This window comes from Triturus cristatus, chromosome 4_1 (genome assembly GCF_964204655.1).
Source record: "Triturus cristatus chromosome 4_1, aTriCri1.1, whole genome shotgun sequence".
Classification (NCBI taxonomy): domain Eukaryota; kingdom Metazoa; phylum Chordata; class Amphibia; order Caudata; family Salamandridae; genus Triturus; species Triturus cristatus.
Window position 1 is genome coordinate 1,162,709,306 of NC_140585.1, and position 12,682 is coordinate 1,162,721,987.

At 45.9% G+C, this 12,682-nt stretch overlaps 1 pseudogene; it reads right to left on the bottom strand.

Moving 5' to 3' along the window:
- Positions 1-9,906: 9,906 nt before the first annotated feature.
- Positions 9,907-12,229, bottom strand: LOC146856256 (SPRY domain-containing SOCS box protein 1 pseudogene; annotated as a pseudogene).
- Positions 12,230-12,682: the final 453 nt, after the last annotated feature.

A 12,682-nucleotide genomic window follows, 5' to 3' on the forward strand; every position in this document is an offset into this window, starting at 1 on the left:
AATTACCAAGGGCACCAGCCGTAACATTAACAGTGGATTCAACCACACGAGTCAGTTGTCTCAGGTTCCTACTATTAACCATAGGTCCCCAAAACGGCAGGAAACCCAAAAAGAAATCTCCCGCTTCCTGACCGGCAGTATCCTCCTTACTAATCACGCCTCTCACAACTCTGGTCTTGTGATAGTCAGAGGCGGCAGTAAATGTTGGCGGTAGCAGATTTGCAATATAACATGTGCCCGAGAAATCAGGGGACAACCATGTATATGCTCGGTCATTGCAGATAAAATATGTACCCTTGGCAGCCAAAAACGCAGGGGAAAACTGACGGGAAAGTGTACGTTTCAGTACAGTCACTTCTTCCCAGTTGAGCTCTAGGATTCTGACCATTACCTTGCAAACAGAACCGACCTATGTGGGGTACGACCCAGATTGGGGATGAGATTTTTCGCTGTCTTTCACCAAGACTAATACTATACCCCGTTGCGTTCCACCCTACATAAGCTCTCAACTCTTCTTTGGGAATAGATGAGTATGCATCGATATCTCTGCTCATATCGGCAACTCCTTTCATTAAAGCTTTGTTATTGGTGCTAGGTCTGATGGAACGCGGTTGTCGCGGGGAGTACGCATCTAGTGCAAAGAGAAACATGGTCTGGAATGCCCATGACGATCCATTGTAACTATACGGCAGCACTAGATAAGGAATACCCTTATTAATGGTATGTGGCATTAAACCACACACCCAGCAATTGGTTGTATTCATGACTAGTTGGTGCTGGTGCAGGAGCTGAATAAACGAGTTGTTTACAAACTCTGATCGTCTAGCTTGTTCGTGTTCCGGCAGAGGGTGAAAAGAGTGTGAGGAGACAGTAGGAGTACAGTGAGGACAGTAGGAGTATAGGCTGTACAGTGGGCGTAATGGGCTCTTGAGAGGAGAAGAATACAAATCCTACATTAAACACTACCATACTACATAGTATAAACAGGCATAAAAACACAAAACGTTTGCTTTTCATTATTTTACATATTCTTGCTTTAAAGTTAATTTCCTCAGTGGGTCTCTCATCTTGAAAAACTCCATCCTCTAATCGTGCCGCTCGCGGCGGGTGAGTATCTTCTGCTAAGGAGTACGCCTGTCAGTCCAGGGAACGCCCTAGACCAACCAGAACCGTCGACCTAACGTCTTCGGCCTGTACCCCAAAGTCTTGGCACCGCGACCCTGCGGCTGAACCCGGATGGTGGTTCGAAAAACAAAAATCAAGAAAGTCCTTCAGATGGGAGAGCTATGGTATCAAACAGAGGAAAAGAATATTTATTTGTCCATAGGCCTTGGTCTCAGATTGTAGTGGAGACGGCCAGGTACTGTCTGATCTTGAAACAAGAGTTCAGGCTCTGTAGTGTCCAATCGAATTGACGGTGGCACAGCTTCTTGCAAAATATCGTCACTTTCCTGTGCTGAAGTTGTGCCTTTTATGCGTGCATCACTGAACGGCACAAAACGAGGTACAGTGTCTGTTTCAGAGTCTGCGATACCCTCCTGGACCCACTGGTCATACGGCAGAGGCAAAGGGATCCTCTTCACGTGGGCGCCGTGGATCCAGTTCTTCTTCCCCTTTACTCGAACAGCTGATCTTGTAGACAGTAGTACGAGGTGAGGGCCAATCCAGCGGGGCTCATCATTGCTTTTCCGCTGGAAGTTTTTGATGAGGACCCACGTGCCAGGGTCAATGGGGTATCCTGGAGCCTCAGAGGCTGGGGGGAGAGTATCGTGCACCTGTTGGTGTAAAACACGCAGTTTAACCGTCAAATCATACAAGTAATCAAGCAGTACTGGATGCTCGATTTCACTGAATTTCGTAGGCCTTGGCACACCCCATACATTGGCCGGGCGGCCAAAAACAACCTCATAAGGACTAAGTCCCACTCGTGAGTGCACGGTCATTCTTGTGGATAGGAGTGCTAAAGGCAGAGCGTCAGGCCATTTAAGACCGGTGCTCGCCTGGATTTTGGCCAATTTAAGTTTTAGAGTGCCGTTGTAGCGCTCTACTAATCCAGCTGATTGATGGTGATTTGCAGCATGGAACTTTTGCTTTATACCTAGTCCCTCACACACATTCTTCATCACTTTACCCACAAACTCACTTCCATTATCACTCCACACCATTCTTGGCATTCCAAACCTGGGGAGAAATTCCTTCACAAGGGCTTTGGCTGTGGATAAAGCAGTATTATCTTTTAGGGGATAGTCCTCTATCCATTTTGAGAAAGCGCAAACAACCACCAATACATATTTCAGGTTGCATCCTTCCATGTGGATAAAATCTAGCTGCAAAACTTCAAATGGATATGATGGAGGCGCAAAATGACCAGCTGGAGTTGGGGTTCCCTTACCAGGGTTGTACTTCAAGCATACCATACAATTCTTGACCACATTCTCTGCACACTTAGGAATTCCAGCATTCTGCCATACTGGAGCCAATAACTTACAGATTCCTTTCGTACTGATATGTGCCATTCCATGTGCCATAGTAACCACTGGAAGCACATATGCATCAGGTAACAACCATCGCCTATGTTCTGACAAATCAATCCAACAACCATTCTCATCCAACTTACCCATACTTTCTCTCCACTTGCTCAACTCTTTCTCTGTGGCTTCAGCTTGAAGGGACTTTACACTCTCTATTGTGTTTTCACACATTCCAACATCACCAACCCATCTGGCAGGGCCTGCAACATACATTCGAGTCTTTACATCTTTTGCTGTTTCTTTCGCGACTTCATCAGCAAACGCATTACCACGACCAACATCATCAGTGATTTTCTTGTGCGCACTGCATTTCATAATCGCAACTTGCAACGGTAGGGTCAGTGATTCAAGGAGATCATTCACCAACTTGCCATTCTGAATCTTAGCTCCATGCGAAGTCAGGAACCCACGTTCCTTCCATAATCGCCCAAAACTGTGGGCCACGCCAAAGGCGTACTGGCTATCCGTATATATGTTCACTTTCATTCCTTCAGACAACACGCATGCTCTTGTAAGGGCAATCAATTCTGTTGCTTGAGCCGAATTTTGTGGCACATGTGCAGTTTCCACAATCGTGTGAAAAGTAGTAATAGCATATGCAGCAGTCGTATCACCATTCGGAAGCTTAAAACACGAACCATCCACCCATAAGGTACCATCACACTCAGTCAGGGGAGTATCTTTAAGATCTACTCTCCCTTTCGTCTCTTCTTCTGTTCTGAAAAGACAATCATGTTGCTCAATCTCATCTAGGTCTGCTGGAATTGGTAATAGTGTAGCTGGATTCAACGTGTTGCATCTCTTTATGTGTATATGATTTGCTAACAGTGTCAGCTCATAACCAGATAATCGCGCACTAGTTAAGTGTTGTGTCTTGGTCCTGTTTAACAATGTGTCCACAGCATGTGGAACCATAACAATCAATGTATTATCCATTACTAGTCCAGCAGATTGTCGAATAGACATAGCTGCGGCAGCTGTGGCTCTCAGACAACTTGGCAACTTGGCAATGCCCTCGCTACAGGGTCCAAGGTTGATGAAAAATATGCGCATGGACGCGGTCTGTCGCCAAAAGGCTGTGTTAACACTGATTAATGCGCAACCATCTTTCTCGTGAACATACAATGTAAAAGGCTTGCTGTAGTCAGGGGTACCCAACACAGGAGCTGAACATAATGCATTACGCAATTCCCAAAAACTTTTCTGACACTCTTCAGACCATGGGATAGGATTCGGTGTGTCTTTGCATGTTAATGCTAACAAAGGTTTTGCCAACAAGGAAAAATTAGGAATCCTACAGTATGAAGTAATGCCCAAGAAAGCACGCACTTCTCTCTGTGTTCTAGGCAAACTCAACTGTGCAATGGCTTGAATTCTTTCTGGGGTCAGTTTCCTTCCCTCTTTCGATAAGAGATGACCTAAGTAGGTCACTTCTTGTCGACAATATTGCAATTTTGAGAGAGACACTTTGTGATGAAAGGCAGACAAATGACGCAACAATGACAATGTAGCTTCTTTGCAAATCTTTTCAGTATCCGCGGTGATTAGCAAATCGTCAACGTACTGAATGTGGATAGCGCTTTCAAAGCTTGGCTGTATATTGATGGGCTTTCACAGTAGCCCTGAGGAGCGCGTTTAAAGCGGAAGCTTCGACCTCCTAAACTGAAGCCAAAAATGTCTCTGCTCTCCTCTGCAATTGGGATGCTAAAGAAAGCATTCTTTAAATCGATCACTGAGAACCATGCAGCGGAGGCTGGAATCATAGTTAACAAGGCAGTTATATCAGGGACAACTGGAAACTGTGGCACAACAATCTTATTAACCTCTCTAAGATCAATCACAAATCTGTAAACAGGTGGCTGTGAAGGGTCCGTTCGTTTTAAGACAGGTAAAACAGGACTATTGCAAACGTTGCCTCTTGTCTCTTCAATCACACCCTTTTTAATCAAATCGCTGACAATTTCTAACAACGCTTTCTGACCTTCATTGGAGATCTTATACTGGGGAATTCGTGGCAATCCGACATTGGCCTTTAAAGTTACCACATATGGCGGTATTTCCAAGAGACCCACATCATTGGGACCAGTAGCCCAAAGGACATCCGGAAGGGATGACAATTCAGGTGGCATTGCATTTTTAGACAAATACATTGGGGAAATCACTTTCTTACCTGATGTAAGTTGTACTCCTGAGGGAGAACAACACAGCGTGGCATGCAATCTTTTTAGCAAATCTAATCCTAGCAAATTCTCACCACAACCTGTTAGGATGAGAGGTGCTTTTAGCTCGCAAGGTCCAACAGAAAGAGACATAGGACTAGAAATCGGGTTCCTAACTGGGGCGCCAGAAAAACCTACTGAAACATTCATTTCGCCAGACAAAGGCGCGCCAGGGAGTTTTGAATGCATAATTGAACTCTTTGCAGCACCAGTGTCTAGCAGAAAGGGCTCCGTTACATTTGCTGTAGTTACCTTAACATAAGGTCCGCTCTGATCCACTGGCACTGAAACAACTCCCTCTCTCTGTCTACGGCTGTCCTAGTAATCATCTTCTACATTGTCATCTTCTGCATAATAATCATTATTGTAGTACTGAGCTGTATTACCAGTCGCGTTGGCTTGCTGATCAAAGCTATTTATGGTATTTTGAGGTGGAAGAGGACGCGCGTTCTGGGAACATTTCCACGCCCCCTACCTCTAGGAGCTTGCTGACCACCTCTACCTCTTGCGCCATACGCATTACTGTTACGCTGCATTAATTTAAGACAACTATACTTGAAATGACCTTCCTCTTTGCAATATGAACATTGATTGGGACCTATAGGGATACGTGGTTGATAATACCCATTCATTTGCTGATTATTCTGAAACTGTTGGGGCTGGTGATAGACACCTTGTGTTTGCCTATAATTATTCTGTCCTCCACGTGGTGGATAGGCCTGCTGCAAAAGGACCTTTGTCTTCAGTTCTTTCGTTTTCTTATCTGTTCTATCCTTCTCATCTTTGTCTCTAGTCTCATAATACAGTGCAGTAGCCAGTATTTGCGCTGAAGAGGAAACAGCCCAAGAACTTTCTGAGTCTTTTAATTTCTTACATAGCTCAGGAAGTAGATTCTGCACAAACTTATCAACAAATAACCGTTGGCCACCTTCAGTGCTCATGTCTTGACCACTGTGGTCGATAAACATGTCTTCAAACCTGGTGAAGAAATCGGACACTGTCTCATCTTTCTTCTGCTTGCATGCAGATAGTTTGTCCCAATTTACGCGCATCGGGGGCATTATGGTCTTCATGTATGTAATAATTCTACCAGGGAGCTCTGCTATGAGGGGCTCAGGTTTTGCACCACCAACTTGTCTAGTGTCTGCGGCAATGATATTAGACCATGTGTCCCCTAGTTCCGCAACATGATCTGCATTACGAATGGATCCCCATAAGGGCTGTGGCTGTGGAACAACATTCCCAAACAACATATCTATGTCAGCCAAATTCATTACACATGATTCTGCAGTTTGTGATAACTCCTTATAATAACCGGTAGGGTTTTTACGGGGGTCAGGCAATGTCTGTTTAAGCACTAACACCTCAGAACGCTTCCATGGAACATGTACCCAAACACGCTGAAAATGTGCTGGAGCAGCAGCAATACCTTGAGCGGCATTAGCCGCAACAGCTTCCTTCCATACCGGATGGACTTCTCTCATGGGGTATTGTCGCGCTTTTCCCTTTCTCCCCACAGGGAAATCTGGTTCAAACAACGACTGTTGACAATCATCATTCCTCAAGGCTAATAAGATCGCAACTGCTCTATTGACTTCGGGGCCCACAATCGTACCTTTTCCAAAATCGAATCTCACTCGACACAACTCCTGCGGGCTTGGATCTCTACCATGATCATCCAATTCCTCACCGAGGATTTCACACATTTTCTCGAACACATACCTCTGTTTCGGGGCATCCCATTGGTAAAAAACGTCAACAACCGATTCCACATCATAGAGTGATGAAAAAATAATCCACCTACGCGCCATATGATCTAATGTCTTTTTCTCTTCAGGATCAGGCAGCTGACTGCACAATTGCCTACGTTGTAAACCAGGGGTCGCACTAGATGACCCAAAGAGAGGCGACATTAAAGTAGTCACTACATTAGCTAGTCGTTGTCGTGCTGAAGGAGAAGTTGAAGCGACAACGGGGGGATAGACAGAGGGAAGAAAAACAGATTCAGATACAGGTACCTGGGTAGTGTAAGAAGGAGCGCCAGGGGAAGCCGCTGGCGTGCTAGGCAAAGTCGCAGGAAGCGCTGGGGTAGCAGGTAACAAAACTGGCGGCCCTTGAGAGGGCTGCACTGCAGGGATAGGAGCCAGCTGAGGAGGAGCTGGCACCTGTGGGAAGGCTTGCGGCATATTTACTGGAGGCTGCACATTTACAAGCTGTGGAGGTGCGGTGGCGTTTTGCGCATATGGGGGTGGCGAACTTAGCAAATGGGACATTAGGGAATCTTTCTCATTCTCTTTTGTCTCATCTTGCACAAGGGGTGACAAAACAGGGTAACATTTATCAATCCCTAGTTTGCGCTGTCTATGTAATGGCTCATTCATTTGTTCCTCCTCATTATCTTTAAATTGCACAGCTGCTTGCATCACTGACATACCTCTTTCTTTCTTATTCTTTTTTGCTAGCTTAATTTCCTTCTGGATGGCTTCCTTTCGCCATAGGCGGAAAGAATCAAACATCGCCGGCCGGGCTTTCTTTTTAAACAATTTCACTTCCAAATTATCTAAGATATCTGTATCGAAACTACCATTTTGGGGCCATTTTAAAACACCGTCCTTTCTGGTGTATCGGATCCATACTTCATTATATGCAATGGGGCCCACGCCATGTTTTATATAAAGCTCATAAGTTGGAGTTCCTATTGGAGGAACCGGACATGAATCCTCTAACTGGAAATCCCTTCCACAACCCAAACAAAACAATCTACAAAATACACTAGAACCAGGCATCTTCGCTCACTAGTCTAGTTTCAAACGTCAAAGGATTATCGAATACGATAGTCTCGTGAATACACGAGTCCTCTGGCTTTGGGACTTGCAAGCACCAAATCAAAATGATCCCGAAGGATACCAAATTCAAACTGGGAGACGCTCCACTTATACTTAACTGAATATTGATGATCAATGGCGTCACCAAAAGACTCTCTCGATTGTTTCGCTCTACCAAAAAATCGTCAAGGGTCCAAAACAGGGCGATTAATCAGGGCAGCAGTCCTTCGTAGCCGTCGGGACGTGGAGAACCTCGCAGAAAAGACTTTTGGACCACGTCGACATGCGGGGGTCGATGAAGTGGCGGCCTTCCTCCAGAATTTCCACACAAAGCTCCTCACGAACCTCTGGCTTGGACCGGTACCGCTGAAATCGCGCCGAGTTGGGCGCCAACTGAAGTACTGGGTATTTTAAGCCCAGCGGTGCAGGGGAACACACCCTATGACTTCGGGGTTCTTCCTGTTTCAGACCTACAGAAACACAGTCTTCTGGGTGAAGTCAGAGATCAGTTTATTGGCTGCAGACCAATTACAGGCGTCCTAGAAGTACAACAGCGTGTATGTTCTCAGGAGACTGCTAAAAATCACAGAAACGGGCTTCTCCTTAAATACAAAATATCCTTGCTTCAGGCACACATTCCTTGGTTTACGATATGGCCATTACATGTATATATTACAAACGAAAAGGCAGAGTCATGATGACCATCCCACATTCCAGTTAAGCCAGCCTGCAATTATTTACCCAGCAAGGCTCAGATCCCACATCAGATATCGATAGGCCCCAATAAACATGAGCATCTCCTGTTTGGAAAACAAGCCATAAAGCAGGAACAGTCAGGTGAGAAAGAGATTAGCTGGAGGCTCGTGTTTAATGTAAAGGCTTTATGGTGTGTCAAGCCCTGATGCTAATCACAGGTGGCCAGAGGACGGGGAACTCGTGAGACCGGACTGACCTGGGGCAGCGGAGCCAAGCTGCCCAGGTCACAGAGAAGTCCAAGGAAAACACATGTGCTCTAAAAGGCTCGTATTTGCTCCATGCTATGTAGCCTATGTGAGGGCAACCATAAGATGGCCACCGCTCTAAAATGGAACCCACGTAGTGATTGTATAATAGCGTATACACAGTGCATTCATAGCTAAAACGTTACACAAAGCATTTGTACATACCGCATTAACCATTCGCGGTTCACTAATACCGGGATAGACCGGGGTAGGGCCCTGCCTCCTACGCGGTCCCAAATTCTAAAGTACGACACACTGGTGCAGCTTCCTGGCAGCAGGTGGAGACAGCATTGTCCAAGGCAGACAGGGCCTATTCGGGTTCAAGGAAAATCTCCTCCCACCACTCTAAATGTTGACCAGGTCTATTCAGGTGCTAGTAAAAACTCCTCCCACTACTCTGAATGCAGCCCAGGTCTATTTAGCCCAGCCCTGAATCATTCAAGAAAGGCAGGACACACATCCACCCCCCAGTGGCTGTGTGAGATAATGTGCACCCCCAGCCCCTTTCACTCCAAAGCCTAACAGTCTGTCCACAAACTAGCAGAGGCACACTGGATGGCTAAGCAAGAAAATACCCACTTTCTAAAAGTGGTATTTTCAAACACACAATATAAAAATGATCTTTAATAAAATATGCATTTTTATATTCTGAGTTCAGGCATACAAAACTCCTTCTTTCTATCTTGTCCCAATGGGAAGTTTATTTATAAGATGTTAAAAATAAACTCCCATTCTATTCTATGGGACAGATAGCCTTTCAATAGTGAAAAACAAAATACACTGTAATTTCTTTATTAGGTAAATTAACATTATCTACAGGAATAAGGTAGAAAGACATTTTAAAACTGTACAAGCAACAAACACAGTTCTGGAAGAAGACAAGAGTTTGGAGAACCTGTGCCCACTTTAGCAATGGCGGAAGACCGCTTGCATTAAAAAGGCAAGAGTGTCCAGCAATTTCAATAGCCATGTTACAACTCCTTAGGCATCCAATGCTACCAGGAAGGCCCCTCCAACACCCCAAAGCATAAAACCTTCCTAAAAGTGAACGGAGAAGGGAAAATGTCCTAATAACAGGTTTCTTGGGACCATTGTGCGTTAAAAAATATACTTCATATTAAAAAAATGGTACCAAGAATCAGGCAACAACATACAAACTCACAATTCAACATATATTAAACAATTTGATAAACTCATCCAACAATAGTACCTTTGTGACAAAGTCCCAGACAAAATGTGCAATGTAAAACGGGGTAAGATTAGAGGGGAGAACCTGGTAGGGAGCCCAGTCCAGCAAGGCCAAACCAATCAGCGCAATGTAGCAGAGATACAGATCCCAGCGCTGCCAGGCTTCTAAATGAATGGTGCACCTATAAGGCTGGGGCACTTTCAAGAGTACAGCTTGAGGTCGTATCAGAAATAGGCTGCAGAGCATGGTTGCATTCAGCCACCGTACTTCATTAACAGCCCCCCCCCCAAAAAAAAGCTCGGTGCAGCAAGGATGTGGAGGATGAGAATGTGCCAATGCCATTTCCTTTTGGCATGGAGGATACGCATCTGTGTTGGGCAAGGAAAAGTATATAGACGAGTCAATGCCACTTCACCTGCATTCCTAAAGAGGCGAGCACAAATTCTTGATCAGCAAAAATGGGTTAATAGTTTAAACTTTCTTCCCCCATCTCGCCTGCCCTACTCACAGGTGAAGGCACTAACTCCAGCATCTCACCAATATAAAGTGCGGTATCAAAAACTCACATCCTGCAAGAATCACTATATCGTATCTTCTCATCAGCAAAGCAGCAATGACTTCATCCCTGGTCATAAACATCTAGCCTACACTGCACCTGCAGGGTCGTGGATTTTCTGGGTAAAAGCAGCCCGATAGGATTTAAAGTCACTATTGCACTTGAATTGTGAAGGTGAGGAGCAAATTCTCTCCGCCACGGCAGCTCCTATCTTTTCACGTTCTGCAACACAAAGTTGAGAAAGGTAACAGCAATGCCTGTCCTCACCCCAGGCTTAGTGTTTAGTTTTGGGACAACATAAAACGAGCAAAAGACATAACCAAAAAGAACATAGAAACAAGACCTTCATTCTGAATAAATTACTATGCTCAGGAACGAAAAAGCTGTCAGGTTAGAAGCATTGAATCAACTGAAGCATCTGCATAAGACCAGGTTAGAAATGGTGGTATGTGGCGTTGATGCCAGAGCTCCCATGATCAGATCACAAACCTCCCTCATTACAGTTCCCGGTACCTACAGCCGTCCGTACTCCACGAAAGCAAGTCATTACCATATGTTTTTCATCAATATTCTGCATTCTTTTGATCCACTCGCCTTTAAAAAAGGGTGGCACAAGCTTAATTGGGACTATGAGCAGAAACATTACTTCCACCAAAAGAACCTTCTAATACTTGGAACATGCTGGACAGAAGAAAGTTAGAGCCCTTCCGTTGGATGTACTTCTCAGGCAGTACGAGGACCTCAGCAGCAGTCTCGGTTACAGGAGTTGAGGGCACAACTCTGGCTGTGAGAGCTAGATAAGTCCACATTGTGAGCACACAGAGCCATGCTAATCCCATGGTCACTGGTATAGTAAATAGCCCTTGAGAGAGGCTGGCAGTGGAAGGCTATGGATTTCGCTCAGTCTGTCTTTTCCCAGAGCAAGGCGCACAGACCTTCGACAGAGGTCCATCAGAGGCAGGGGTTCCGGGTCCAGCCCATTCAAGTAGCGCATCCTGATTTCACAGTGTCCCCAGACTGCACTGACCACAGGGTAAAGTTTCTTGCCCTTGAGTCCACGAAAGGCCACACCCATGTACTGCCCGTCCACAATGAAACTGAATGTGCTCTCATCCATGTCGAGCACAACAAGGAAGGTGTCGGGAACAATGAAAGTCTCATCAGGCTCCAAGAACGCAGGGTATGTTCTGCTTTGCTGATTCTTGCCATCATGGTAGAGTTTATTGCGTCCCAGGTCCCAGCCCCAGGACTCCCCATTGTTCCCTATCAGCGTTGTGTATCCCACAGAGTGAAGAGGAGCATCTGCTGTGGCCACCCCAACAGCATGTGTACCCCGCTGCCTCATGACCCAGGAGATCTCCCAGACGTGCAGGCCTCTTGTGTAGCCCACCTTGCCACGGATTGCATCTGTACTCTGTGCCACCGTGTGCCGGTGGAAGATAAGTTTGTCGTCCTCCTTCACAAAGACATTGAGTGAACGGTTATCATTGTTCCAGGAGTGCTGAAGTTGAACTTGGTGCGAGACACATGGCATGTCCAGCAGAGGGTCCAGACGGGGAGGGGTGCAGTAGTCCTGGCCTTGCAACTCTGGCTTCAGCGGCCTGTAGCCTGGGTCCCGCATGTCCAGTTTTTATCCCCACAGTGACCTTCTGGCCCATGTTCAGTTTTAATTTCAACTCGAAGGGCGTGTACAGGATTGATTAGTCCTGCCCCTCCAGTACAGCAGTCCAATCAAACAGCAGGTTCCACATCCAACTCTGCAGGGCTGTGTTGAAGACGTGTACAATCCAGAGTTATCTCCTCTTCAGCTTCGATGGGGCCGGCCACGGGTGGGCTCCATGGCAGGCTGTTCGGGCCCCGCTCAGCCTAACTCCGGTCGCAGCTTCTGACGCCGCCGGTCTCGCTTCACTCGAGTTGTGCGCATACGGGATGCGCGCGACCCTCTGTAACTGTCACTCAATGTAATTAACTATCAGTACATGTCCTGCCTTTAACATACTAAGCACACTGCCCAAAGTGGTACCTTGGGCCTACCTTAGGGTTGACTTATCTGTAAGAAAAGGGAGGATTAGGGCCTGGCAAGTGGGTGCACTTGTCAGGTCGACATTGCATTTACCAACTGCATGCAGACTCTGCAGTGGCAGGTCTGAGAATCCTTTTCAGGGCTGCTTGTGTGGGTGGCACAACCAGTGCAGGCTCACCAGCAGCATTTGATTTACAGGTCCTGGGCACACACAGTGCACTATACTAAGGACTTAAAGGTAAATCAAATAAGCCAAACATGGAAATATCAATCAATAAACACAATTTACCTGGAGAGAATATGCACTTTAGTACTGATTAGCAGTGGTAAAGTGCCCA